This window comes from Triturus cristatus, chromosome 10 (assembly GCF_964204655.1).
Source record: "Triturus cristatus chromosome 10, aTriCri1.1, whole genome shotgun sequence".
Lineage (NCBI taxonomy): Eukaryota > Metazoa > Chordata > Amphibia > Caudata > Salamandridae > Triturus > Triturus cristatus.
The window spans coordinates 1,113,540,965-1,113,568,414 of record NC_140593.1 but is presented as its reverse complement, the minus strand read 5'-3'; the positions used below and the strand labels follow the sequence as shown (position 1 = coordinate 1,113,568,414).

Below are 27,450 nucleotides of genomic sequence, written 5' to 3'. Positions count from 1 at the left end.
GCATTAATGCTTTACCTGCCAGAGGAAATTATAATGCTCAAAGCTGCTCAGCGTTGGACCAAATCAAAAAGTGGAAACATGGAACACACTCGAAGAAATGTCAGATGTGAATTTTCGATGATAAGCCCAATACATTAGGTAAAATCACACGCCTGTGCACAACACTGCTTTGTCTTCGAAAGTGCCAAATATTAAGTGCCAGTTGCAGAGATAAAGAAACATGTACATGTGTGGCCCATCCTGCTATAAGGTTTGCCAATAACATGATAGTGAGCAGTGCAAGATGTGTCTTGGGGTGGAGCCACTGACACTAGCATCATTGTAAAGGGTCTGATGTCCGCCAATGGAGAGGAAGCAGCTGGTACTTCCTCCTTATGAATAAAGGAACATGGAGTGGGCAAGGGACATATAGATATGTGTTCGGCACCTGACTGCCTCTGGAGCTATTGAATAAAGTGTGCTTTGTTGCAAGAGAAAGGCGTGGCCTCACCGTCTCCAATACCAATCAGCACACAGGCCGCGGTGAGGGTCACAAAATGGCGGACTCCTTAACTTGATGGCCCTCAAATTGAGGCTGCCAGGAAGGGCAGTTGCAACACTTGGCCTGCCCTTTGGCACCCCTAGCTCTGCAATTGTAGCCCTGGCCTCAGGAACAATGATGGGAGCAGCACAAACAGTAGGGAAACAGGGTTCTAAGATCCCTGACAAATTTCAGTAGTTAACACTTTCAGCTCTTACCCAAAACCTCAGCAGTGAATAGAGTGCTACCAGAGGGCTAATATTGGGGCTGAGGGTCAGCACAGTCATTTTTTTAGAGGACAAAGGTATCGTGTTGTCACTTCTGCGACCTTTGGCACTTTGGTGAATTTCTTTTCTTGCTGATCTCATTAGCATGAAGCACAATATGCCAACAAGGTCCTTCCTCCAAAAACAATGAAAAATAACTGATGGAAATCGCTGAATGATGCAGCTGACTCCTGCCTCCCAAAGTCAAAAAAATGCTAAACTACAAATCATATAGTCCAAAGGGGATAAGATGGAGCAGTAGGCATTTCCTTCATGTGAGGTTTGTGCACCGAGTAGCTTAGAAAGGGTGTCCCTGGCGTTACTGCAAGAAAAAACACACACCCCACCTCCTGTGTTCACTGGTTGGATAGTAAGATACAAGCAAAGTTTGTGTACAGTGAGCCCCTAATACGCCAGTAGCCCGGTGCCACTCAACCTGCTGCTCTACTGATAGCTATGCCGCGGTTTGGACCCTCCACTATTATCACGAGGCAGCCGCTAAGGTGAAAGGGCAGCAGCCGTGATGGCCGCTTGGTACGTCACACGCTGCCTGGCTGGCACGTAGTGTGGATTGCGCTCCCGCATCACTCACAAATCGTCCTCCTGAATATTCATGCTCCAGATGCAGCAAGGCGTTTTAGATCCCAGGGCATACATGGTCACCAACGCTGTATAGGTAAGAGGGCTCTACAATTGAGAAGATTATTGCTCTTGACAGCATTACAATTAGGAATGGAAATAATGAGCTCTAATATGCATCAAAACATCCAGCCTGTTGCCTTGCTTCGCTGATGTGTGACACCCATATTTCCCTGGCAGTGTGGCCTGCAACAAAAAATACCCATGGTTCTTTCCTTGTATATGTGCAATTGTCAGACTATGTCACTCTCACATCACCCTTTGCATTCTAAGTGATGCTGTCTCTTTACCAGATGTACCCTATCAGCCTCATTTATGCATGACCCCGCATGCAGTAGTTGTTTTTTTCCAATTGTCTGCTCATTAGGGGAGGGCAGAATTTGCGGAATCGCGTTACGCAAATCTCCGCGAAACGGTAAAAATCTCCGCGAACACGCAGAAATTCCGCGAACACATGGAATTGCTTGTTCGCGATGCTTTTTTCCTGTTCACAATTGCTGTTTGCATGCTCGGGGAGAAATATCTCACGAACACGCATTTTGAGAACTCAAACAAGCAAAAATTTCGCGAAGTCGCGGAACGCAGAATTTTGGGCAATTTCGCGTTCTCCGTGGAACGCGAAATTACCCAAATTCCGCACATTTCGCGAGCGGAACGGAATTTACTGCCCAGGCCTACTGCTCATTCTTCGAGGTTAATGATTCCGCAAGAGTGGGCAATGGTTATAAGCACGACTTATAGGAAAGCGCTTCTCTTGTGAAAGATTTGGTTTTTTGGTGGGTTTACGTCCCTCACATAGGCGCTCTGAGATGGCGGTTATAGTCCGCAACCAGCGCTATGTATAGTATGCATGCAAGTGTGCATGCTTTAGTTTTCCTTTTGATCTCTGTGTGAGTGATTCTTATGTGTGCATATGCATGTGCATTACAGTGTGTGCTTGATTTCTGTGTTAGTATGTTTGCTAGTGCATCTGTGTTAGTTTATATGTGTATGTCAGCTTTATGTGTATGGTTGCTTCTATGCCGGGCTCCATGAATGGAGTCTAGATGAGGCCAACTCTACTCACCTCGGGCTAAATAAATATTAAAACATGGGAATATTGAGCGCTCCATTGAAGACAATAGAGTGCTCTGGGCTTCTAATGGCTGGTAGAAGCCCGGAGCATCATTATTCTAATGTTTGCCTTTCACACCTGTTGCTGTGAACAAGGGCCTCATGGAACCTAAGGCGATTTCAACCCCCTCGGGCTCTGTGAGGTCTTTGTTTTACAAGTTACAAAATTCTGTCCTCCAAGGGCAGAATGTTCTAGAGCCTTCCATAGCGGACTTTACTGACCATTAAAGGCCTACTCCCTTGTTAAAGGCCCTCACCTTCGGCTCAGGCCTTTAACACTGGAGTGGGCCTTTATTGGCTGGTGGAGCCCGCTACACCATCCTCTAAGGCAATAGTAGACTGCGTGTACACTGACAGGGGCCAGGCTGTGAAATGCAGGAGGTTAGTACTGCCTGTCCAGCAGCTCTGGAGAAGGGAACCATTGCTTTAAAAATGCCACCATCACTAATGCCCCCACCTCAACCCAGGTGATTTTTAATTGCTTCCACCACTATCTTGGCTGTGCCTTAGGCAAATATAAATTGGAGATGAGGACAAGTGTGATAATAAGGCGTATTATATAAACACAATTTTAACACACATTTTCCTCACCTTGTACTCTATAAATCCCCCTTTTGGGGCAGATTTAACCCTCTTTCGGCCCTGGGTTGGACATGGCTTGAATATGAGGAAAAAGCACGAAGCCTGAACACATTTTTTCATCATATTTTCTCCTGTGTTTTCCACAATTCAGCAGAGTATAATTGAGGCGGTATTTGTGATTTACTACACATTGGTTCAGCCACTAGGCTGCCAACTTTTTGTGACTGCCAACCCGTTGCATTCCAAGCTATCCCATTTCCTTCTCGCCTGACATACACTTTGTGCGATTTACTTCATGTGAGCTCAGCCAGTAGGGGGTAGACTTGGAGAGACTGTAGTGTAGATGCTTTTCTCCTTCTTTGTGCCTGTCTCAAAGAGGTGTATTCTTTGGTTCAAAGCCCAGTCTACCATGGTTAGTAGATATGACTGTGCTTCAAACCCATGGGTGGTAGCGTGTGAAAATGCATGCCCTACCCATGGAATCCACCTTCCTGCAAACAACTGTTATGCAAAGTGCTATGTTGCATTATTTTGAGCTGGGCCAAGCTTTTTCACTGGAAAGGAAATCCCATATCAACACGTTGTACCAGTTTGCATCACCTTGGGTGACTTTTTAATGGTGGCAAGAGTTTATACAGTTTATACAGAAACGCTTTGGCGGCTCTATGTTCGCCATACTGGGTTCTAGGTACTGGAATTCTCTGCCCCTAGAGATCAAATCTTGTACAGATCTCATGACCTTCCACAAACTTCAAAAAACATGGCTCTTTAAACAGGCGTTTGAATAACCAACTGATTCATCTCCCCATCCTTCACCTACCGAAGCAGCGCCAAGAAACCAACCCGGTGTACGTGCGCTATATAAATTCAATATAACATAACATAATACATAACATCTGGCCCACAGTTGATGTTGGCAGCACTAACCAGCTGAAGGCTTTTGGGGATGAGAGGAAAAGGTGCAAAAGGGGAAAATTGCTCCTGGCATGGGCTCCTAAATTCCTTGCCCATCTCCTCACCCAGAGATTTGCAGCACCCGCACCTTACCCTTGACACAGAATTTCACCCATCTAATCGGGAGCTGTGAGGGACGAGCAGTTTGATTACTGAAAGACAGCGCTAAGCACCCTCAGAGTGTTCAGGTGCATGCCTCAAGGTGCCACCTCCCCTGCTGAGTCCTAAATGGGGGGCTGGCCACCATTTCCAAATGTTTCCTTATGCTTTTACATCCCATTTGCCCCTGGACACTGACATGTTTTTTAAGTCACTACAAGTGTTTATTGATACTTATTTTGGTACCCACACAGGTTTGTTGCTCTGTTGTGTGCCTGTCTCATATGTATATACGACTGTGTTTTCTTTATTCCTTTCATCAGTCTTTTCTCCCTTTAAGTCCTAGTTGCAAAGTCATACAAGACTTCTCAAATCAAATGTACCTAAAAGAAAAGTTGCATGATAAATGCAAATAAATTCCTTAGCCACCACTACCCTTGAAGCCACTGGTAACTGCCTGAATCAAGAAAACCGATAGCTGGGTCAGAGCATCACGACGAGAACCCATCCTGCCTTCATGGACTTTGGAAGGGACAAATATATAATAAGTAACATATTATGCTTGGGCTGAGAAAAAAATGTTAATTAGGAAAAGTTATTTTTCATTGTTTAAGTTGAAAAGCAACAAACAGTGACTGAACCCAAGGCCGAGGAAGAGGAGGGTAAAATATAAACTAGGGACGCCTGCCCTTCTAGGGAAGAGACCCCAAGCCCTACCGTGGTAGAAGGGTACAGTGCCTTCATTGGTTGGGTGATCTAAGGGAGTGGCTCTTGGTGAAAGAATTCTGCGTGAAGACAATCCGTACTCATAACAAAGCCATGGAAGGCACCTTGTGTACTGGGGAGCAGGGTCGTTCTGGCCTCTTGGACAATCTGGCCTCTTGGACAATCTGGCAGAGCCAGAAAGGTGGGGCTGACAGGTTAGTGTTTGCGGTGGTTGTTTGGCTGTTTGTGTGCCTGTTTTATGGTTTTTACTGTTACTTTCTCTGATATCACCACAGACATTGCTTGTTGCAAACTCAATTGCATGCCATCTCTCACACCTTGCAAAGCGCATGTAAGCGTGTCTTTTCAAGTTCAAACTGTCTCGATTTGCGAATATGGACTCATTTTTTTAGCAATCTGGTTCGCTAATGGGGAGACACTTCCATTTTGGTGAGAGAGAAAGAGACCAGCTGAACTGTTCAGAAAAGTGGTGACTGTAAAAGTCACTGTATCTTGAAATCAAAATGGCAATTAATCGACAAAGATGGCATCAAAAACGGTACATACTTGTTGATTGAAGTCATATTTTCAGTAATTCGCACCTTAGACAGACAGAGTCAATGTGTAGCTGTAAAAGGAAACCAGTTTTGGGCCAGACCTAATATGTTGGTCTCTACTGATGCTCCCCAAAGCATGATCTGCTCAATTTTATTAACCTCCGAAGAAAAAACCCGGCCCATGTGTCAAATGTTTTGCTCTTCCTTTTGCCTCCCCTCTCAACGCTCCTTTGTGCTCCATGCCTGCATATTCTTAGGGTTGTTCATTGAGAGTTCAATGCAGTGCTTAATTTGTAAAATATTAAGTGCCAGGGCTCTCACCAGGATGCCACTGCCGCTTGCACCACCCATCGCCCTTGTCATCGCTGCCAAAACAACTACTAATCATCTCTCTTGCATGTAAATGCGACAGCTCAGATTATTCCAGGTACCCAAAGCTAATGGAATGGCTGGGGAGGCAGGTATTAGCAATTTTAATGTATGTTGTAGTCCTAAACTACTCATCTCTAAATTAGAAAAGCAGTGCCACCACCTGGTGGACTGTTTTAAGTATGGTGTTGACATAGGTGTCAGTGCCAAGCACCGGAAACCAATTAAGTCCTGGTGCTGAGCACTGGAAAGCACTGGCTCAAATTAAGCACTGGTTCAATGGGTAAGGTAAGAAATATTATATAATATTAAATCTAGTTTTAATAGTGTGTGGTCATGTTATCACAGCTCTTGCTCATCTAGCAATGTTTGCGTGTGCATGTGTGCCTGTGGTATTATCTGTGGGAGCATGTGTTCCTGTCTTGTTACATCTTTTTTGTATCTGAGCACTTGTAATGTGGGCAAGAGTGTCTGTATCTTTTCTGTATTGCCTGTATTGTTGTCAGTGCAAGACATTTAGAAACGTGATACCTACTGGCTTTATCAATGTTTGGTTCTATGGTGGGGACAGGAGAAAAGTGATAGAGAAGGACAGGAGGTATAGGGGTCTCGTCATCGTTTTATTGCTCTGGAGAGTTTCAAAGGAAATCTTTCCTACTTTACAAAGGCTATGGGGTTTTACACTTTGCCACATTTGTGTGAAAATCATGACTTTTGCAACAATTTATTTTAAAGAAGGTAGACATGTCTATCAAAATTCTGTGCATAGTTCGCATTTTGCATAGATAAACTCTGCAAATTGCAAAGTTGAAGAGACACATCTGCACAGACTTTCCACCATGACTCCGTATGATTGGAGTGAAAATGATCTCATAATACAGAGAAGATGATCTCGCATTGCACAGAAAAACTTTGCACAGGCGAAGAAGAAATGAATCTGGGGAATTTTACTAAGAGAGAAAATAGTGCATTCCACCCTAAATACCATCTAATAACTGCTGGTAAATTTACGCGAAGACTGCAAGTGAACAAGCCGAATGTGAAAGGCTCTGATTATAAATTGGTAGGAATTCCGAGTTGTGTGTAATTTGCCACACCCTGTTAATAGTGTGCGGTAAAGTCCTAACCCTGTGTTACATTTCAGCAGACCAAACCTGCCGGGGTTTAAATGGGAAAAAATGGACGCTATTTACAGAACAATAAGCACCAAACTCCACATGCTATTCCCCAAAATTTCACGGTAAGTGCGGTTTATCACACCTGATAAATTCCGAACCCCAGGGAGTCTGAGTGCCATAAGTACACATTGCATCTGACCTACTCATAAGCAGAGCGACCTTGTATGGCCCAGCACAAAAAACACAATCTGTGCCACTGGAGTCAAGCTATACTGGCTGAGGAAGTGTAATGCCCAGAAACCGGTCCCAGGATGCTTGTTTCCGGTCCAGGGAGGTCCTGGCTTGGCCGTTCGGGCTGGACTGTTCTCATGAGGCACAGGGTCAAGACTGATTTGCATATGGCGGGTCTAAACTGGAGTGGCATGGAGAGCAAAAGAACGATGGATGTAACCCAGATCTCTTGACTGGGGTGAATGTATGATTTATTCAGCATTCCGTCCATCATTTGTTTGCGTAGCAGTGTTTCCAATTTGAGCCACCACTTAAATCAGACCTATTAGCTTGCCTCTGAAAAAGGAGAGAGGAGTGAGCTGTCACGTTGCCGGAAACAATATGTTTGCGGAGGAGGCTGAGGGTGAGTGTTAGGTAGGTGAAACAAGTTACCTTTTTCCTGGGCGCAGCTGGGTGTAATGGGAGAATGGAAACACTTTTCTCATACTTAGTGCTGTCTTGCCTTTACTGTTCCAACCCAGAGGCCTGTGCTGGCAGGTGAGGGTCAAGGCATGGCCAGGTTAAGGTGCTTGCAAGATCTAGGCACAAAAACCTCCCCCTAACCCCACAAAGGTAGAGTGTGAAAAAGGGACTTTTAGACAGTGGAATCTTTAAAACTGATGGTATAATATTTTGCATTTATATTTGGCTCCGTCTTTTAACTTTCAATTAGTGTCATGCTTTCATCTGAGTAATGGTGTTAATGAGCCACCTTTTGATACACAAATACAAGGGCTTTTGATTACACTTCCACTTTCATCTAATTTTGCATTGTGATCTACAGGGGTAAAGGTGTGGACATACTGCACACAAAACTAGCATGTCCTAGGAAGTGGCGGCTGGCATGGATCGGGGGTGGCGGGTTAGGTGGTCAGAAAAATAAAAATAAAACCTACCTCCTCACTGTGTCTCTCCTCGTTGTCCCTCGTTGTTATCCCTCCGCTCTGGCCGTAACCAAGCAGGAAGCACACAGGCTCCCCTAAGCCAATCACAACACTGAAATGCAGCGTTGTGATTAGTTTGAGCGCCGCGGTTCAGCGCTCAGCCATGGAATGGGAGCCTGGGCATGTTCTCCACCCAGGCTGTAATGCAGCCTGGGTGGAGATCATGCAAAGTGCACATGACCATTTGCCGGCCCGAGACAACCAGCCAAACATTCATGCACACTTTACAGTGGGCTCACCACTCGTCCCGCTGCTCTCAGAGCAGAGCAGCCCCGCAAAGCTGCTGCAACAGGTACAAATAAATTGATAATAACAACGAGTTATTATCATTTTAGTTTTCCTTTATTTCCACTACTGAAAGCAGTGGGGCGACGCTCCTCCATCTTAGCGGTGGAGCCGCCACTGGTCTTAGCCCCATAGACATTTATTTCTTCTTTTTTTATTTGGGTTTTCAAGAGTGCGCCACACCTCTATTGGCCACTTTGAGACCACTTTGCATAGGAAAGGGAGTGCACAAGATGGAGTGTCTCCTGCAGTGGTTTTTGGTTCTGGGTGTGACAAACTCTGTTCACTGGTGAAATCATTATTTGTGAGTCACCAGGGACGATGTACAATACTCGGTAATGGAAGACCTCGCGATTTCCTCTGGCATCCACAAGGCATCAGGAACCACTGCTGCTTTAAGTTTTACTGCAAGAGGTTGGAAACAATCGCTGGATGCAGGGTAGCTTGGGCAGAGGGGGTGAAATGGGGGTGTGTTTGGACCCAGAGACGAACCAGTATAGTTAAGCCACACTAGAACTTAGGAGGTCAACGTCAAGTCTGAAATGAGCTGGATGTACATTCCAAGTGTGGAGCAATGTCATTTTGGAATCCTCTATCAAACATTTACCATTGACCTTAGTGAAATAACTAGGACAAAGAGCAGCCAGCCTTGTGTAATAGGCACAGTGCCCGGAACTCTAATTTTGGAGTTATTTTAGGGAGATCAGTCTTGAGGTAATGCCGAATCTAACGTGAATCATATGACACTGGCCTCAGCAAAGTTTGGAGAGATCGGTTTTTGTCAGTCTACTGCAAAAGGTGCTGAAATAGCCCATCCCAAAAATGGCTATGAAAAGTGTAAAAGTGTTTGTATGTGGAAGCTCATGGAGAGGAAGAACAGCAAAGATGGGAACATTTGTAGAACGCATTCTTGAATGTTGCCTTTGCTTGATGTGTAAGGCGGTCTCTATTGAAACATATCCCAAGTTTGAAAACGTTCTGAAGTGATGGAAGGGGGTCTCTCCAATGAATCTCGTTCAGAGAACGGATAAGATAAAAGACCAGCGATGCTCAGGTGCAGGGTTCCCGTATTCTAGTTACTGAAGCAGTGCTGATCTCATTGAAATCAATCCTGGGCATCCACCAGACTGTTGGCTACCCAATATCATTTCTGGGATCCTTTTTCCCATTTGAGGTACGTCTGGGAACCATCCAATGTCAGGTCATAGCTAATGCTACTGGCTGCCAGCTTGTTTCCTAGCGGGATCATGTCAACACATAAAGAGGCTCGGGAAGTCGTTTGGGATCCAAGCATTGACAATTATGGTGAGAGAGGAGAACGGGCCCAGTTTGACTGCATTTCTGCGGTTGGTCAATAATGATTAGTGATTGCTTGAGTTTGTGGAGAATGTCCTCATTGAGCAATGAGATTCAGATGGGATTAGTTGTAACTGCGGCCAAGATGGTTATGCTAGATTATCGACCTTCCCGATCGATCTAGAGGGCACATGGAGTTTTGAAACATAACAGGACCTTGGAAATATCATGTCTGCCAACTCAAAGAGTGTAAGTTAACAATTCAGACAGTCACAGCAGATAGAGGTATGGCTTTGTAGACCTTGAACAAGAAAGTTAATAAAGTTGGCTACGAATTCTGAAAGCTGGATGGTGATAGTTTTGTTCACTGTTGATTGAGAATCCTGACCTTCTGCTTTTATGGGCTGTAGTCAGTGGTGACCCAAATGGTAGCCTTCCTGTTGCTCGTACTTTACTGAGTGCCCAGAGGATGGACAGTTGATAAGGACTTGAGTGACCTTTATCTCCAGAGGGTCTATGAGCTGTGTGGGGAGTAATGCATATGGACCCGACACAGTCAATAGATCTTTTGAAAATACATCAGAGAGGAATTTGGATCTGTTTCTCTTAGATTGCTTCTATTGTCCCAAAACATTTGTTGTGCTTGGTATGTGTGTTAGAGGAAGAACGAAAGCTGTGTGTTTAATGACACTAAAAGCAATGTGTCTAATGCTATGAAACCTTCAAAATGTATGTGTTCAATAAGTCCTAAATTCATGCCAATCACAAGCTGTCAACTCTAAGCTACAAGTCCTTATCTAAAAACAGACCACATAACTATTGGACAAAATTGATAATTCTGACACAACACAAAAACAGACCAGGTCACATCACAGATGCTGTGCAAACAGTGCTGCAACATGACCTGGCGAACCAGGCATTAGGTCCACAGTTTCTATATAAAGTCAGGACATGCTGGTTTGATGTGTGAATCTAGTGGCTTTATAGGATCAGAGCATGATGCTTTGTGCTCCAAGGATGTGGCTTGTAGGAAGCCATACATGTAGCTTTGGATGAAATGAGCCCAGGACAAACTGCTTTGTTTTGCAGGCCTTTGGCCGTGCCATATGGGCTGTGGTAAGCATGAACCAAGGACATGATTCTTTGAAGTTCAGGGTTTTGATAGTATTGTTTGAGAAGTAAGTATTGCTATCAGGCACATCCCATATAGGCTTGTCACAGGGATTCACAGACAGTCTGTCTCTGCAATATTCATGAGGCAGGAATGCTGCTATGAATCCTTGCCATCCATTGTAGAGACAGAATGCAGGACTGCAATTTCAGCAGACCTCCATCTTTGCATTTGCATTCATGAATTGCTGATGATGCAACCCGTTGATTGCAGAGACATTGGTTGTAATGCCAAAAGAAAGTGGCACATTGAGAAAGGGACATGAGGTGGAGCATGCATCAGTCCATGGGGCTGCTGTCTACTCCTTTGATGCCCTCTACTGTCATACTCAAAGCGCACACATGACTTAGAGTTACTAACTGACAAGTGCAGTTGGTACCTCTTCAGTGCTTCATGTCAGTTAGAGGGGTGGCTTGGGCTGTCTGCGCCTCCTTTGACAGCAAAACCAGATCACAGGAGGTGTGCACAACCCACAGCAATTCTGATTAGTTACTGGAAGCTAAAGCGACCTATTTTGAGTGGCTATAAGGGTGGTCAATCAGATTGTCTGTCCTTTTATCCAAAAAGAGTAGGGCTACATGATAGGTCCATTTAATTTAGCCACTGATAAGCGAACAAAACACCAGTCTCACAAAATCTGTGAACTGTCTCTGACTCACATCCTGGACAGCCATCTTGTTGCAGTCTATGGAACTCATTGAAATTACCTCTTGTAGTTTCTTCTAAACAGAACAGCCCCCCGCAAATGGAGAATTGCACAGGCATTCATTTCTGGTTGTTCTACACAACAAGTTGTGAGGGCCCAGGGACAATAAGCTCCTCCTTCCAAATCTGCCAAGTATCTTACAGAGTTATTTGAACAAAAGGAGAAAACACCTCACCCACCATATGGTGACATGCTTCATCATTGGTGTCTTCCGACATCCGGGTAGGTTAATAATGTATGGATGGGCTCAACCAAGAAGTGGGAGCGCGTATATTAGATTGTTCTGGACAAATGCAGGAATCCAATTAAAGTAAAAAGGATTATGGGTATACCCTAAATATTTCCTTTTATTTGAGTACCCATATCATGGTTAAAATTTGAAATTAATGCACACTGGTTTCAACATTCTATTTTGATGACGTTTCAGCTGAATAAAATATTGTCTTAATGGGTCAGATGCAAAAAAATCACTTGATGGACAGAATGCAGAACATTGTCATACATTCAGCCCAATACAGATATCTGGGCTTAAATCCATCATTGTTGTGCTCTCCATGTCATTCCAGTTTGAACCCAGCCATACGCAAGTCAGTCTTGACACTGCTCCTTGTGGGAACAGTCCAGCTCGAACTGCCAGGCCAGGTACTCCCTGGACTGGAAACAAGCATCTAAAGAGCAGTTTAAGGATTTCACCCCTCATCAGCCAGGCTAGCTTGACTCCAGTGTTAATGAGAGCACAGGACTTGTGACAGGGAGTGAGTGTCTGAAAAGTTTCAGTGCTCCATCCATCATCTCCTTGTGTTTGCTTTGTTCGCCCTAATTTGGCAGGGTATGCCCAGATGTGGGTCCCTTGCACACGTTGCCACTGGATTCAAGCTAACCTGGCTGATGAGGGGTGTTACCCCGAAACCGGTCCCAGGATGCTTGTTTCCGGACAAGGGAACATGGCTTGGCACTGATGGCTGGACTAATCCCATGAGTAATTGGGTCAAGACTGATTTGCATATGGCTGGCTCTGAACGTGGGTGGCAAAGTGAGCTAAAGAACGATAATGGATTTAGCCCAGATCTGTGACTGGGGGGATTGTCTGAAAAGTTTCAGTGCTCCGTCCATCATCTCCTTGCGTTTGCTTTGTTCACCCTAAGTTGGGATGGTATGCTCAGACGTGGGTCCCTTGCTCACTTTGCCACTGGATTCAAGCTAGCCTGGCGGATGAGGAGTTGTACCCCGAAACCATCCCAGGATGCTAGTTTCTGATCCAGGGAAGGCCTGACTTGGCAGTTTGGGCTGGACTATTCCCATGAGGAACATGGTCAAGACTGATTTACATATGGCTGGGTCTGAACTGAGTTGGCGAAGTGAGCTAAAACACAATGATGGACTCAACTCAGATCTGTGACTGGGGGTGAGTGTCTGAAAAGTTTCAGCGCTCCGTCCATCATCTTCTTGTGTTTGAATGGGTCAGATGGCTTTCATCAGGGCTTCTAAACATCCCTGCCTACTCCTTCTTAATTGCAGAAGAGTGTGTGGAAAAAGGAGACACAAAACTCTCCTAAATGACAGTAGTGTGATAACAAAACCCTATTTGGGTTTCTTTCACACCTCATCAGCTGTGAGGGAGTGGGCACTTCCTTGGAGTTAAACTTGCCTCGAGGTCACAGTGCCTCCTTTCCTGAACGTACAATTCTCTCCTCTGCCGTACTTCCATCAGGCAAAAAGAACATTGCACCCGTCTCTACTCATCACACAATCAATGGCTTAGCATGGAAGATACAACACTGCAGCGTATACAAAATTCGTGGATTGCTCTAACCATCGCTTACTGTGTGGTTGCTACTGCAATGTTTGTAGGTTTCTTTGGCAGCGGTACATGCTAAGGCCAGCTCTCCTTGTACAAGATGTACTTGGAGCCCCTCTGAATGGAACACCCTCCCATAATTGATGGCTAGCGCTTAATAGGAGCGGAGCGCCAGCGGGGAGCTGATTGGTTCATAATCACCCACAGTTCGGGGTAGCCATTAAAATGCTCTCAAACAACTTAGTAACTTATTAGGAAACTACATGTTTCTCCACTAGCTTGGCCGAATCACCGCATGCATCTGTGTACAGGCAGACATATGAAAATACTTCAAGACAGGCCTCAAAACAATCCTGCAAGACTCGTCTACATTCACTACACAGCAGCAAAATAATTATTTCCTTTCATGTGCATTGTCATCTCTGTTTTTATATGCATTTTCGTTCCTTCATCACATGTTTATTTCCTTTCCTGTCTTTTATTTGTATTTTGTCCATTTTTTAAGAATGTTTTCCGTTTCTTCCTTCCATGCTTTCATGTGTTTGTCTTGCTCTTTCATTCATGCACCCATCAGCCCATGAATATGTATGGTAGCCCTACCATTTCATATGCATTTCGTCCTTTCCTTTCATATGTATTCACATCTTTCCATTTCATATGTATTTTTTTCATCCCCTTCCATATGTGTTTTCGACTTTCCCTTTCGTATGCATTTTTTTCCTTCCCTTTCATATGTATTTTTGTTCTTCCCTTTCATATGTATTTTTGTTCTTCCCTTTCATATGTATTTTTGGCCTTCCCTTTCATATGTATTTTCGTCCTTCCCTTTCGTATGTATTTCTGCCTTTCCCTTTCGCATGAATTTTACTCATTCTTTCATCGGTTTCTTCAATATGCATTGCTTTCCTTTATTATCTGTTTCCTCCTTTCCATTCTCCTTAGCCCTACCGCATAGAATTACCAAAGCACCCATTTGAATAAGAACAAGAAACAATCCATGCACTATCCGCATCAAGTGAGCTGGAGTCCGCCATGCTGTGAGTAATGGGGGAGATGCTTCTGGAAGGTAGAGGTGTTTGGAACTACGATTCGGCTGCACTAATGGGGCCAATTGCAAAAAAGTAAAATTAATTTTACAATGTGATGACACTAGATTTCAGGCTGTTTTGCCCACAAACACTCACTTTGCAGATATCTATTTTTGCAAAACGCTTCGCTGAAAAAAACCCAGTACAAATCCAGTTTGCAGTTTGTTATTTCATCAAAAAATATATTTCTGAAATAATTCTGCAAATAGACCATTTGCTGGGCTTTTTTCAACTGAAAAAGTCAGCGTGTTTTTTGTTGCAAGAACTGCTTTGGAGAAGAAAAGAAAACTTTGCAATGAACTGTGCAAGTTTTCCACCGCATACCACAAGAATTAAGTGCAGCGAAGCCTCACATCATATACCTCTTACAACTTTAAGGTAGAGTTTTATTTTCATAAAGAAGGTGAAAAGAGGCCCATACTTCTAAATGATGAAACATGCAGTTTACTCCTATTTCTGCATAATTTTCAACCGTCTCATAGACTTTTCTTTCAGAAAAATGTGTACATGATGCTTGTTACAGTCTGTGTGGTAGCTCGAGGGCATTCACCACAACATGGGCTTTATCCTGTTTTCTAACCCTGTAATGTGTAGTGTGGCCATCATCTACAACACACACTTCTAAGAGTCAAAGGCTTTGAGAATATATTCAAAGTTATGACTTTAGGGTCCTACCACTATTTTCAAAAGCATGCCCCTGACCACTCCACTTATTCTATATTGTTCACTATGCTCACAAAGAAAACTAGAACATTTCTGCCCATCAATAGTAGACCGAAGTGTTCTAATGTTACAGGACTTAGCGTGGTGTAGTAAAAACTAAAAACCTTCCTCTCCAAGATCACTTCCTTGTCCACGTTGTCCTAAAAAAGGAAGGGGCATATCAGCAAGGCCCGGAGTTGAAATTATCGCCGCTGTAGCGTCCGTTTTTGGACGAAAAGCGGTGATAATTTTAACGCCCTATTAGCAAGGACACGCTAACGCGTGAATCCTTGCTTCTTCGCCCTTTCCCTTAACGCCCAACTTTGCATCTCTAATGAGTTGCAATGTGGGCGTTCCTCAGAAGAATAACGGGAGAAATGTCGCTAAGTGACATTTCTCCTATTATCAAGCCTCACGCTAAGAAGCATAGCGACAAGAAAAGTAGCGATAACCTCTGTTATCGCTACTTTCCTTACGCCTGCTTTGAAACTGACTTAGCCATGATATCCTATGCTAGGTGGATATCATGCCTAAGTATGTGTAGCCCTATCAGCAAGCTATCGCCAAAAGTTGTGCAATTATCGCTGCATTACCAGCGATAATCGCACAGTTGGCAGCTTGCGCTCTGAATTTTATCGCTTTGGAGATACGCGTTGCTGATAGCACGCTATCTCCATGATAAAATTCAGAGTTGGCCGGCGATAATTATCCTCGCGCTAAGTGTGCTTAGCGATAATTATCGCCGGCCCTTGCTAATATGCCCCGACATTCTTTAGAAGAAAAATGGAGGATGAAAGGACCTTTCGGTATCATCAGTAAAAGTTTGCAGTGTACCTAATGGCATACAAGGGAAGGGCGGGTAGGGGCGGAGCTGCCAAACTTCAACAATTTTTCACCATGTGGGAGAAATAGAGGGAGGTTTGAGGTTGCGTTTATTGTGAAAGGGGACAGATCTTTCAACTAGTCATAGCCTCACTAACCCTGGAGGAGCACAGGAAGGGGTGGCACCACTGACAACTAAGGGCAAGGCTTTTTCCAGGTTTTGTATGGGCACGCAAACCTACCCTCATTCTTTTGACAAAACATACAAACAAATGCTTTTGAGGCATCCACTGATGAAGTAAGTGTATGCAAAATATCCTGTTCTGCCAGCGGAAATGGTGGAATTTTGGTGACTATGTTACTCTTGTAAAACAGAGTTCCGGGGAAATTCTGCCAATCGCCACATGGTAGATTTTTGTCTGACGCGCAGTGTTAGAGCGGTAAGTTGGCAGGCAAGATTTATCGTTCTCTAGTGCGATTTCCTATCGCGAGGAGGACATCCGGCAAGATTTTTCAAAGGAGGGAGGTTGCGGCCGTTCACACTCAGAAGGCTTCTGCTAAAGTTGAAAATCTCAACTCGATTAGTTGCACCCTCTGGTGTGCCTCGTGGAGCCGTTTGCGCTGTTTTTTCATTGTGGAATGTGCTCCCGGCACTAAATCACATTGCAAGCAGCGCGGTGTGCCTATTAATGCCCGTTGGCAGAACTCTGCAAATCTCACACAGTTTTTATGTAATTTCGTGGAATTCCACAGAATCAGATTCCGCGAGTTCTGCCCACCCCTACTAGGAAGGTTGAATAACCCCTGAAGGATTTCATCTAAGCAATGCAGCTCACCTCGCCTCCAACCCTTTGATAGAAGCCCCTTTTTGTACTGTGTGAGTTGGCAGGTCTGTCGGTGGAGCATAGTTGGTTTCGGCTGCTAGGGGGTTCAAATCAGGAAATGGGGTCAATGGCTTGCTGAATGATGTCAATGCCTTTGTCATCTTAGTTGGCCATTGCAGAGGCAGGAATATTTTACCTTTGTCACCAAAGGCCTGTGATGCTGCTCCCCAGTTATATTTCTAAACTACAGGGACCACACTTTTTGAGATGGTACCAATAATTTTATAAAATATAAGCAGAACTTCAGGGAATTAGGTTTCGCAACTTTGCAATTCCCAATTCTACCCATCAACAAGGAACTAATGAGTGTGTACTTTATGTATAGTTTGCATAATGCACACTTGTAAACATTGCTGGATTTGTAATATAGATGTGCACGCTGCATAGAAATTGGTCACGCTTAGGTCATGACATTTCTGAGATTAAATCTTGCACAGTTATAAAGCTTTGCAAATCATGGCTCATACTGTGCAGACCTAGGTCACATGTTTTCCGAGTTGACACCATCACATTGCATGGACATAAAAACTTCAGAGTAATTATTTAATTAAATCACTAAAAAAAATGTAAATATGATTTATCTTATGAATTTGCACACATTTCTTATGTGTGTCTGAGAATCCTATGCCATTTTGATAGCAAGGTGCCCTACCTTGGAGGGGGACCGATGTAAATTGGCCATTTTATACCCCGCTGAGTTTTGCTCAGGGTCGGGCTGTGGCAAGAAATAGATTCAGGCACGATAATAAATGTGGCCGACATTAGTGAATCAGTAAGCTAAAAAAGTGGCCTGCATTTACTAATTTTAGCAGTTTTGAACTTGTAAAGACACGTTGAATAATTGTTTTGCAAAGTATGGGACCTGCCAGGGCTGGATGGGCTGTAGCAGGCATCGGGTGTTTCCCCAGTGGGCTGCCAGGGTGGGGGCCAGTTTTAGACCCCTGGGAGGGCCATTTTTAGGTCTCGCGCCTAGAGGTGCAGCGTTTAACTGTGCTCGCGCAGCGAGAGACTTTTTGTAGGGGGTTTGGAAATGGACCTAGGAATCGCACACGCTCGTGCGTGTGTTTTTCCTTTTGGCCCACGCTATTGGCCTTTGCATGCGTCTTTTTTATGAAAGACAGCATGCAATTGGCCAAAGGCGGGTGCATTGCTCCGCCCGTGGCCTATTGGTGTTTATTGCGCGCATTGCTCACATGTGTTTTCAATTATCGTGCCCAGACATGGGCGCGATAATTGAAAACACATGTCTCGCTGTGGCGCGCGCGCGCATCACTCATTTGTTTTTCAATAGCGATCGCTTTCGCGATCTCTTTCACTGCCGCTTGTTTCTCAAATGTTAACATGTATGCTCACGTGGCGGATGAAAAACTATATAGTACAAACGTATGAAGCTCAGCCATGTCAGTAGAAAGCATCACGCAGCAAGCAGGTGACCTTACGGTTGGTGATTTACAAGGATGGTATCCGCTCAAAAGAGGTTTAAATAAATTATGAGAAGTACAATATGCGCGTACATTGAAATCGATTGTAGACATAAAGCTCTGAAAACTTCACTTTAACGTATGAAGGAACGGAAGAGTCGCAACCTGCCACGTCCCACCGGAAAATACATTTCTTCAGTTCCCCTGCATGCCGTTGCTCAAAATGCCAGTATATCCTTCCCTTTTCCACCCAGAATCCTGTGAAACTCCGTAACTATGTTTTACTAAAACCGCTCTCCTATTCCAATATTGTCATTTCCTCTCCATGCCAGCCCTCCCAAGCTAGGTAGGGCCTTACCTCCCTTCTCCAGACAGACCGTCCTCCTCACTCTCCACTCTAATCAAACCAACTCAAACAAGTAAAGGTCCTTGTTCAGAAAGCTGGTTCAACGCGGATTGACAGCTGGAGGGAAGTCCTGGGAGGGGCTGTTAGGTGAAAACTCCCACAGTAAACACTGTGATTGGCTACAGAGATTGGACCTTTTCGAAGCACAAACCACCCATCACCTAAGAAACCGCTTCAGCATCTGCTCCGGAAGTAACCTCCACGATGCTCCGGAACAAGCTTTAGCCGCCTGAGGGCCGGGGGTCCAGACTACGTGTGCATTGTGTGAATCGTTCATCTGCCTATGGAGAACGGAGGAGGTCAAGCCAGACTGACGCTGGAAGCCTAGAAAGGGAGTTCAGTGTTCCAGAAAAGAGACAACAGTAGTTCTGCAAGGGTCACGATATAACGATAAGAAACGGGAACACACCAGGGGCTGGCGAATATCTTCAACAAATTCCGTGCCTCCACCCATAGTTTTATGGGACGCATAAAAGTACAGACACTTCCGAGTGGTATAGGAACTCGTGGGCGAGTTCACGGTTAGCCAACAGGCACCAGTTTATGAGCTGCTAGTTAAATCAGTAAGGGGGGACTGAATGACCTTTTCCAAGTGCGACGCGAGAGGGGAGAAGGGGCGGTGGCTTGTTGCGACGGGCGTCTTGAGTGCAAGGAGTTGCTCTAAGGCTCCTCCGAGAACACTGGGGGGTCTGGCTGGCTTGGAGCCTGGGTATCGCTGTGATGGGGCTGAGCATCTGTCTGTCTGTGCGGCTGCCACGCTACAGAGACGCACGCTCTGTAATCCTCTCAGTTTCACTTATACGAATGTTAGCCAAGAAGGGCATACGCGTACACTATATCACTCCACAAACAGACAGCTTTGACGAAGATCCCAAGCAAATCCCCGTTGCAGCCCACATGTAAAAATAAACGACAACATCGTCATATGTGGCTATGAAGGGCACTACCCATCCATTTTTGTACAGGATTGGTCAGTGATTTAAGTGGAATGAAAAAACTAAGGGGTCTCTCAAATGGACGTGACTGATGTAATTCAGAGCGTGGCTTAAAAACACATAAACTAAAAATGTGTGCTTAGCATAGTGCCCTGCCCAACTGGAATATCTGTGATTACATCCAGATATATAATACAACAAGTAACATTACACTTACAACAAGCCAGGACTATTGGCTTTGCCAATGGTTGTTGGTTGCATAAGATAAATATGAAACAACTACGGCTTTGTTGTAAGTAACATTGAAAATATTTCCGTTCTGAAATGATGAGACTGTGAAAGAACTATAAGGAGTCTCTTTGAAGTTATATCAAAGGCAGCGATGGGTGGTACTGCTGCTGAGTTAAGATATTTTTCACCCTCTCGCATGTCCGCAAGTTGGAGCTATTGGCATTGAAAATGACAATGCCTTTGATTTATTTTTTGGTTTTTAAAACATAAATAAAAGGCTTTGTCATTTACAATGCCAATAGCTTAAACTTGCGTAAATGCGAGACCTATTGCATTGCAAATGCTTGTTGTTACTGGGGGCCGGTTGAACAGCATAGCTGCAATATCAGCCCCCAGCAACAAAAAAAGCAACACAAAGCTTTCCGCTAGCACACCCTCCCCTGACCACCTCCTGCTCCCCCCACCCCGTCACAGGTCCCCGGTGCAGGCCGAGCTCTTTGCCAGGGCCAGTTGTGGTTCCCAGGCCCTGGGACCTGCATGCTTTTGTGCTAACTGTAGTAAATGTTTCTGTTAATATCAGGGAAATCAACAGTAAAAGCCAGCCTCGCAGACCATAAAACAAGCCCACAAGTAGCCAAAAAACTGCAGATACACTGACCTGTCAGCCCAGCCCTTCCAGAACTGCCAGATTGCCCTAGAGGCCAGCCCGTTCCTGGTTGCTTTCCTTTTAAGCACATTAGGAGACCTCACTGGCAGCTAAAAAAGGGTGGAAGAACCTTTAGCAACGGCCAGGCGGGATGCATTTCTAAAGGCTTTTGTTTCCATTGAAGCACAACTCTTAAAATGGTTGGCAGATTTCCTGTTGCCCACGCGGCCGCCGCGTGCTTCAGAAGCACGAGACACCAGCCGTGGATGAGTCATCCGTCTGCGCCTCCGTCGCGCGCAGAGGGAGCATGGGCATTGCCTGTCCCTATCTCAGCAGAGGCAGCGGCCATCTGGCCCTTTTAGTTTCACCACATGCACTTCAAACTTCTTTGTCAGTGGTGATTTATGCAACAGACCAAACGGAGCCTCTATTTTGTTTCACTTTCCCAATGTGATGTTTTCATGTCGGCATTTGTTTCATGGACCGGGGAGGCATCTGGACCTCTTTCAAGCACATTAGGGTTCTTGTAAAGGTTTTTTTTTGTTTATTGGAGGCAATAAATAACAACAATATATTTTTTGGCTGGAAAATGCGACAGAATGTGTGGACTTTGGTGCTTATCAGATAAAAACCAGCGAATCCCCATATTTGCGGAGTCTTTTTTGCATTGGACCTGCTGAAATGTATCTGGTGAAAATGGACGGTCCTAAAAATCAGACATTTTATTCCCACAACTGCCTATTGCAATTTACCAATTTAGCAATTTTGTGACAGAGGACCTGATTTAAACGGTGATGGATATCCCATCCTTCGAAAGATAAATCCCATAGGATAAAATGGGATTTAAATTTTGGCGGACAGAATATCTGTTGTGATGGAGTAACCCATCCTCCAACCTCGAAATCAGGCCTCAGTGGGACTACTTAATTCTGCTTTGCTTTCCAACTTAGCACCCAAAACTTACCTCAGGCCTCCCTAGTCTACTTGCTGAAATACTGGGGCAAATGCTAAAAGCTTTAGTAAATATATTCATTTAGTTTAAAACTCTGCACAGTACTAGTTGCTTCAAAGCACTTTAAGATAGGGGCGAATATAAGAGAATGATCTAAATCTTGGGCACTGAACAAACCTGTCAATCAGCCAGCTTAAGGGTGGTGCCTACTGATGAGACCCCTCCCATGTATACTTAACCCCTTCAGTGCCCCGCCCTTTCCTCTCCCTGTGCCGGGCGTTACATTAGCGGGCGGGGTCATGACGAGATAGTCTCGTCATGGGCACAGCGCAACCGTGCTCCATGACGAGACTATCTCGTCATGGGCACTGAAGAGGCCACGTTCGACATCAAAGCTAGGCCTGGGCGAAGCACTACGCTACGCTCGCGTAGTTTGCGAAGTTCGCGCTACTTCGCACTACGCGAACTGCACGTAGCACAGTGCGAACACGCGTAGCGTAGTGTTGCGTAGTGCTGCGGTCATTTTTTGCTTGCTCGCGGTCCTCAACGTCAAGTTGGCGACCGCGAGCAAGCAAAATGACATCCTGGCGAGACTTTTTCCTTGTTCGCGATCGCGAGCATGGAAAATAAACCTCCCGGCGAGATTCCCAACGCGAGAAGGTCAGGTTTCTCATTGCGAGGGGTCGCGTATGCTCGCGACCGCTCGCGATGAGAAACTACCAGTTCGCGTTGAGAAAGCTGCAGCTCGAGTAAAAATCTACTCGAGCAGGAGAAAACTACAGCTCGCACTGTGCAAGATGCCATTTTCAATGATTGCACAGTGCCGGTTGCTTGTCCGCACTGTGCAATCATTGAAAACAACATCTTGCACAGTGCGAACATGTTACTTCGCAGTTCGCGAAGTGCTACGCGTAGCTCGCGTAGTGCGAACTTCACTTTGCGTAGCTTCGCGAAGTGCTACTTCGCGAACTACGCCCACCCTTAATCAAAGCCTTGAAGAAGAGTCAACAAAAGTCCTCATTTTTAGTGGCTTGGCCCCGGATGTGATGAGGATCACATCTGTTGAAATCTTATATCCCATTGATTGAAATTTAACAGAGATAATTGCCACTTAATCCAAGTTCATCTCTGGAAAATGGGGCATAACATGAAATTTTGGCACTCAATGCACCAAATTCAGTATGCTGTGCTACTTTCCAGGCATTCTTCCCTCTGCAAGTGTCAGCATGTTTCATCTGTTGAAATGTACAGAAGGAAAATTGGATTTTCATGGGCCGCTTGTAATGAGGGACTAAGTTGAGAAGCAGCCTGGAATGGTGAAGACGATAGACATTTTGGGTGATAGTGGAATTGCAATTCAGAAGTTCATCTCCTACCACCTTAGTCACACATGTGCACTAGTAAAAGCCAATCTAGTTTGCTGTCTGAGTACCATTGTCTAAATTAAGTGCCATAAGAAAACAGTTTTTAGGTCAAGCCTTTCAGACCACCAGTACTGAATTTATGTAAACAACTATTTAAATCTTGTCACATTTGCTGGGCATTCAAAGACAGAGGTCAAATGTCAGGCTCTTTCTTCCAGGCAGGTGGTATTTACTTTTCTTTCTCTGACTTTAAAGTGAGAGGATTTATGTGGCACTCATGCTGGCTACTCGAGGTGTGCTGCACAATATGTTTTCTAGCAGAACAACAATTAAATGTCTGTAAATGAGCTGTGGAAATGTTTCAGAATATGAAAAGCACAAATGAAGTATATTTTTTGGGTAATTCTGAAGTGTAGTGGAAACAAATATTTTAATAATATCAAAACAAATCAATACACTAGATGATTACATTTCAACAGATTCTTGTTAGTGTGCTGTATACTTTCATCAGTAAAACTGTATGTCTGTGCAGATGTAGTTGTCATTTTAATTGTAGATGTGTTGTCTGTAATAGCAGTGGGATACCACACCACGCATACTCCACTTTACCCCACTCCACTCTACTCTGCACCATTTCACGACACTGCACTCTACTCTGCACCACTCCACACTCTGCCACTGCACACCACTTCACACTGCACTATACTCTGCAACATGGCACACTATGCCACTCCACCAGGCATCACTGCACTCTACTTTGAATGACTTCACTTTACAGCATTTCACTCGATGCCTCTCTACTCTACACCACTCTAGCCTGTGCCAATGCACTCTACCCCACACTACTCTGCTATGCACCACAGCACTCTTCGCCACTGCACTTTATGGCAATTCACTCTAAGCCACTCTAATCTACTCTGCACCAATGCTCTCTACAACACTCTACTCTATGCCACTGCACTCTGCCACTTCACTCTATTCTGATGCAATCTACTTTACGCCACTCAATTACACTCTGCGTCATTCCACTCAATGCCACTCCACACTACTCCACTGCAATCTATCCTGCACCACTCCAATACACTATACCCCCTGAACTCTACGCCGCTGCACTCCACACCAATACGCTCTACATCACTTTACTCAAAACCAATACACACTACGCCACTGCACTGTAGGCCACTATACTCTGCTCTGCAACACTCTACACCCCTACTATCTATGCCACTCTTGTCTACATCATTATACTTGACACTATTGCACTCTATGTCACTTTATTCTGCACCACTCTACGCCACTGCACTCTTCAGTAATGCACTCTATGCCACTCTTCTCTGAACCATTGCACTCGACGACACTCTACTCTGCAACACTGCACTCTCTGCCACTGAACTCTAAGCTACTCTACGCGGCACAACTGCACTCTACTCTTCACCTCTCTACTCTATGCCACTCTCCTGCACTCTGTGCCAATGCACTCTACACCACTACACTCTATGCCAATCACCTTATGTCACTCTAATCTACTGTTCACCACTGCACTTTGATACTGCACTCTATGCCACTTCAGTCAATGTCTTTCTACTTTACTCTGCACCACTCTACTCTATACCAGTGCACTCTACCCGACTCTACTTTGCGCCACTGTACTCTTCGCCACCGCATCACTGTACTCTGCAACACTATACTCAATGCCATTGCACTCTATGTCTTTTCACTCTGACACTGCACTGCAAGACAGCACTCTCTGCCACTGAACGTAATGCCACTGTACTACTCAACTCTGTGATACTCAACTGCACTCTAAGCCAATGTACTGTACGCCAGTCTACTCTACATCACTCCACTCTATGCTACTTTAATCTATTCAGCACCACTTTTCTCCATGCCATTGCACTCTACACCACTGTACTCTATGCCACTGCACTCCATGTCACTCTACTCTATACCTCTACATTCTACCCTGCTCCACTCCACTCTGCCCTGCACCACACTACTCTACGCCACTTTGCTCTACTTTGAAACAAACTACTGTACGTCACTGCACTCTAAACCACACTGTGCCACTCCACTCTATGCCATTGGACTCTATGCCCCTGCAATCTACTCTGCACTACTCTATTCTACATCACCGCACTCTATGCTAATGGACTCTACACCACTTTACTCAAAGCCAATGCATTCCATACCAATCTATTCTGCATCACTGTACTTGATGCCCTTTTATCTCCACTCCACTCTACTCCACTCTACATCACTCCACTCCACTTTATGCCCCTCTATGACCCTACTTCACTCTATGATGCTCTGCACGACTCCCTCTACACCTCTCCATGCCACAATATTCCATTCTATTCTATGACACATTACTCTTCTCCACGTCTTTACTCTGCACCACTCCATTGTATGCCACCCCACTCTGATACTGTATGCCACTCCACTCAATGCCACTTGACTCTACAACACTCTACTCCACTCTATGCCATTCCGCTCTCCTACAACACTCCATTCTATGCCACACCACTCTATAACAATCTATCCTGCTCTATGTCCCTCTGCTCCCCTCTACACAACACCCTCTATGCCACTCTAATCTGCTCCACACCACTCCATACCTCTATGCCACTCCACTTTTCAACACTCTACTCTGCTCTGACACTCCACTGTATGCCACTCAACTCTACTCCTTTCTACTCCACCCTTCCACTCTATGACACTCTACTCCTTCCATGACACTCCACTTCACTCCACTCCATGCCATGCGACTCAACTCTATTCTACATCCCTCTATGGCTCTCCACGCCACTCTACGCCACTCCATGACTCTCCACTCTACTCCACTTTATGACACTCTACTCTCCTTAACCCCGCAAACTTTTAGCCATGCTGAACAGCAGCCACACTGGTGTACAACATAGCTAAAACATATTGGGAAAGCCAATAGCTCTTGCGTAGGTGAGACCTGTTGGTGTTGCCAATGCTTGTTTATGATAGTGGTGTGCAAAATTATAATGTCGCAAGTTACGTCACTTATACAATTCGACATTTGTGTACTTGACTCAACTTTGTTTAGTGGCAAACTTGTGTAACTAGAAATGTTTCTGCTGTTTCATCAAAAAACATTTTTGGTGGAAGAATCAACCCCAAAATCCCTTTCGAGGACAGATTTTCTTGTTAAAAAAGTGTTGAGGAAAAACTCTCCCATTAAAACTAGGATTTGCTAAGATTTTCTTCTGCAGAAATACCTCATTTTGCTTGATATTTTCCCATTGAAAAAAACGTGATAAAATTATTTCAGCTGGAGTAGCTTAAGTTTATGGGCCAAGGGAAATCTATTGATCACATGCTAGATACTGATTTTGAGATCTAAAGGTTATCTCTACGGCAGAATGGATAGTCTATTCAATCCTTACCTGCTGTCATATTAGTTTGGATCATGCACATTTGTGAGCGAAGCAGGTCTTTGAGTCTACATATAAACCTGCCAATAAACTATGCTGTTACTGTTGCTCCCCATTCAGGAAAATAGTTGTCATTAAATATTCAAATGCCTCAAATGTTTCCAGTAGCAGGTTTTCCTGTACATTGTTGTAACAGAATGTAAAACACCTCATCACCAGTAAATTCTTTCCATCCCCTTCCACATCCCTTTTTCCAAATCTACCTCCAAGCTTAGTCCATGCAGGATGTGTGTGTAAGACCTTTACACATTATAATATTGTCCAACATAGGGCAGACCACGGCTTTCATGCACATTGCTCATGGCATGTACAGGAGCAAATCATCAAACCCATAAGATTCCCGTGTTTGTGAATGAATTGCGTATATTGGGATTTTGAATGATAATAAAGTGAAATGTTTTATGGAGACATTCCTGTCAAACCCTCACTATATTTCATATCCCAAATTTACAAGGCATATACTAAACCTCCTGGAAGGCTGAAATTTACCTAAGAACAAAGTAAAGTATGTGAATTCTTTTTATCACCATATTAGAGACGTTATATTTGAATACATAGAACATGCCATTAATTGAGGAGATTAGAAAGATTTTCTTTAGAATATCATTACATATTGGTCAAATTAGATTTTACCTTGTTGCACACCAAAATCAGACATATGTATGACTCAAGTGTGGAATGATCTTCCACACTTGACAGGTCAATGTCTTATTTGCGAGACAACAACATGGTGTTAGAGATGTTGAAATTCATTCTCTACCACAATTAATCTTCAATGGCTCATTTTCCTTTAAACCCAAATGCCTGCTATGGGGTCGAATTTAGCACCTACATATGCCAACTGACTCACGCGATTCAGTGACAATGCTCTTGATTTTGTCCTGGTGTAAAATTATGATGCTAGTAATTTAAAATAGTAGCTCATAGCCTTACAAGAGTCTGGTTCAAATTTAAAATTCAGTTATGCTTACAAAAACGCTTTATGAACTGATGATTACTATGAATACGATTAGGAGGAAACAATTAGAAATATTCTTGTTTTGGAAAAAGTCAGCTGCTAATTCTATGATCTGTGCCTATAGTTCTCATCCAAGGACCTAACTTAATCAAATTCCATGTGGTGAGATTTTGAGGGCACAGAAAGAC

The 27,450-nt window shown here is 44.3% G+C and overlaps 1 protein-coding gene across 2 annotated transcripts in view; it reads left to right on the top strand.

Moving 5' to 3' along the window:
• The window catches only part of SSTR5 (somatostatin receptor 5), a 156,306-nt gene that overhangs the window by 53,311 nt on the left and 75,545 nt on the right, over nucleotides 1–27,450 (top strand). The window contains exon 2 of one of the 2 annotated variants that reach the window (XM_085630225.1): nucleotides 14,335–14,429. The exons of the other annotated variant lie outside the window; for it this stretch is intronic. The gene's annotated coding sequence lies outside the window, so the exon portion shown is untranslated. The remainder of the gene's footprint in view (nucleotides 1–14,334; nucleotides 14,430–27,450) is intronic. 2 annotated transcript variants of the gene reach the window in all.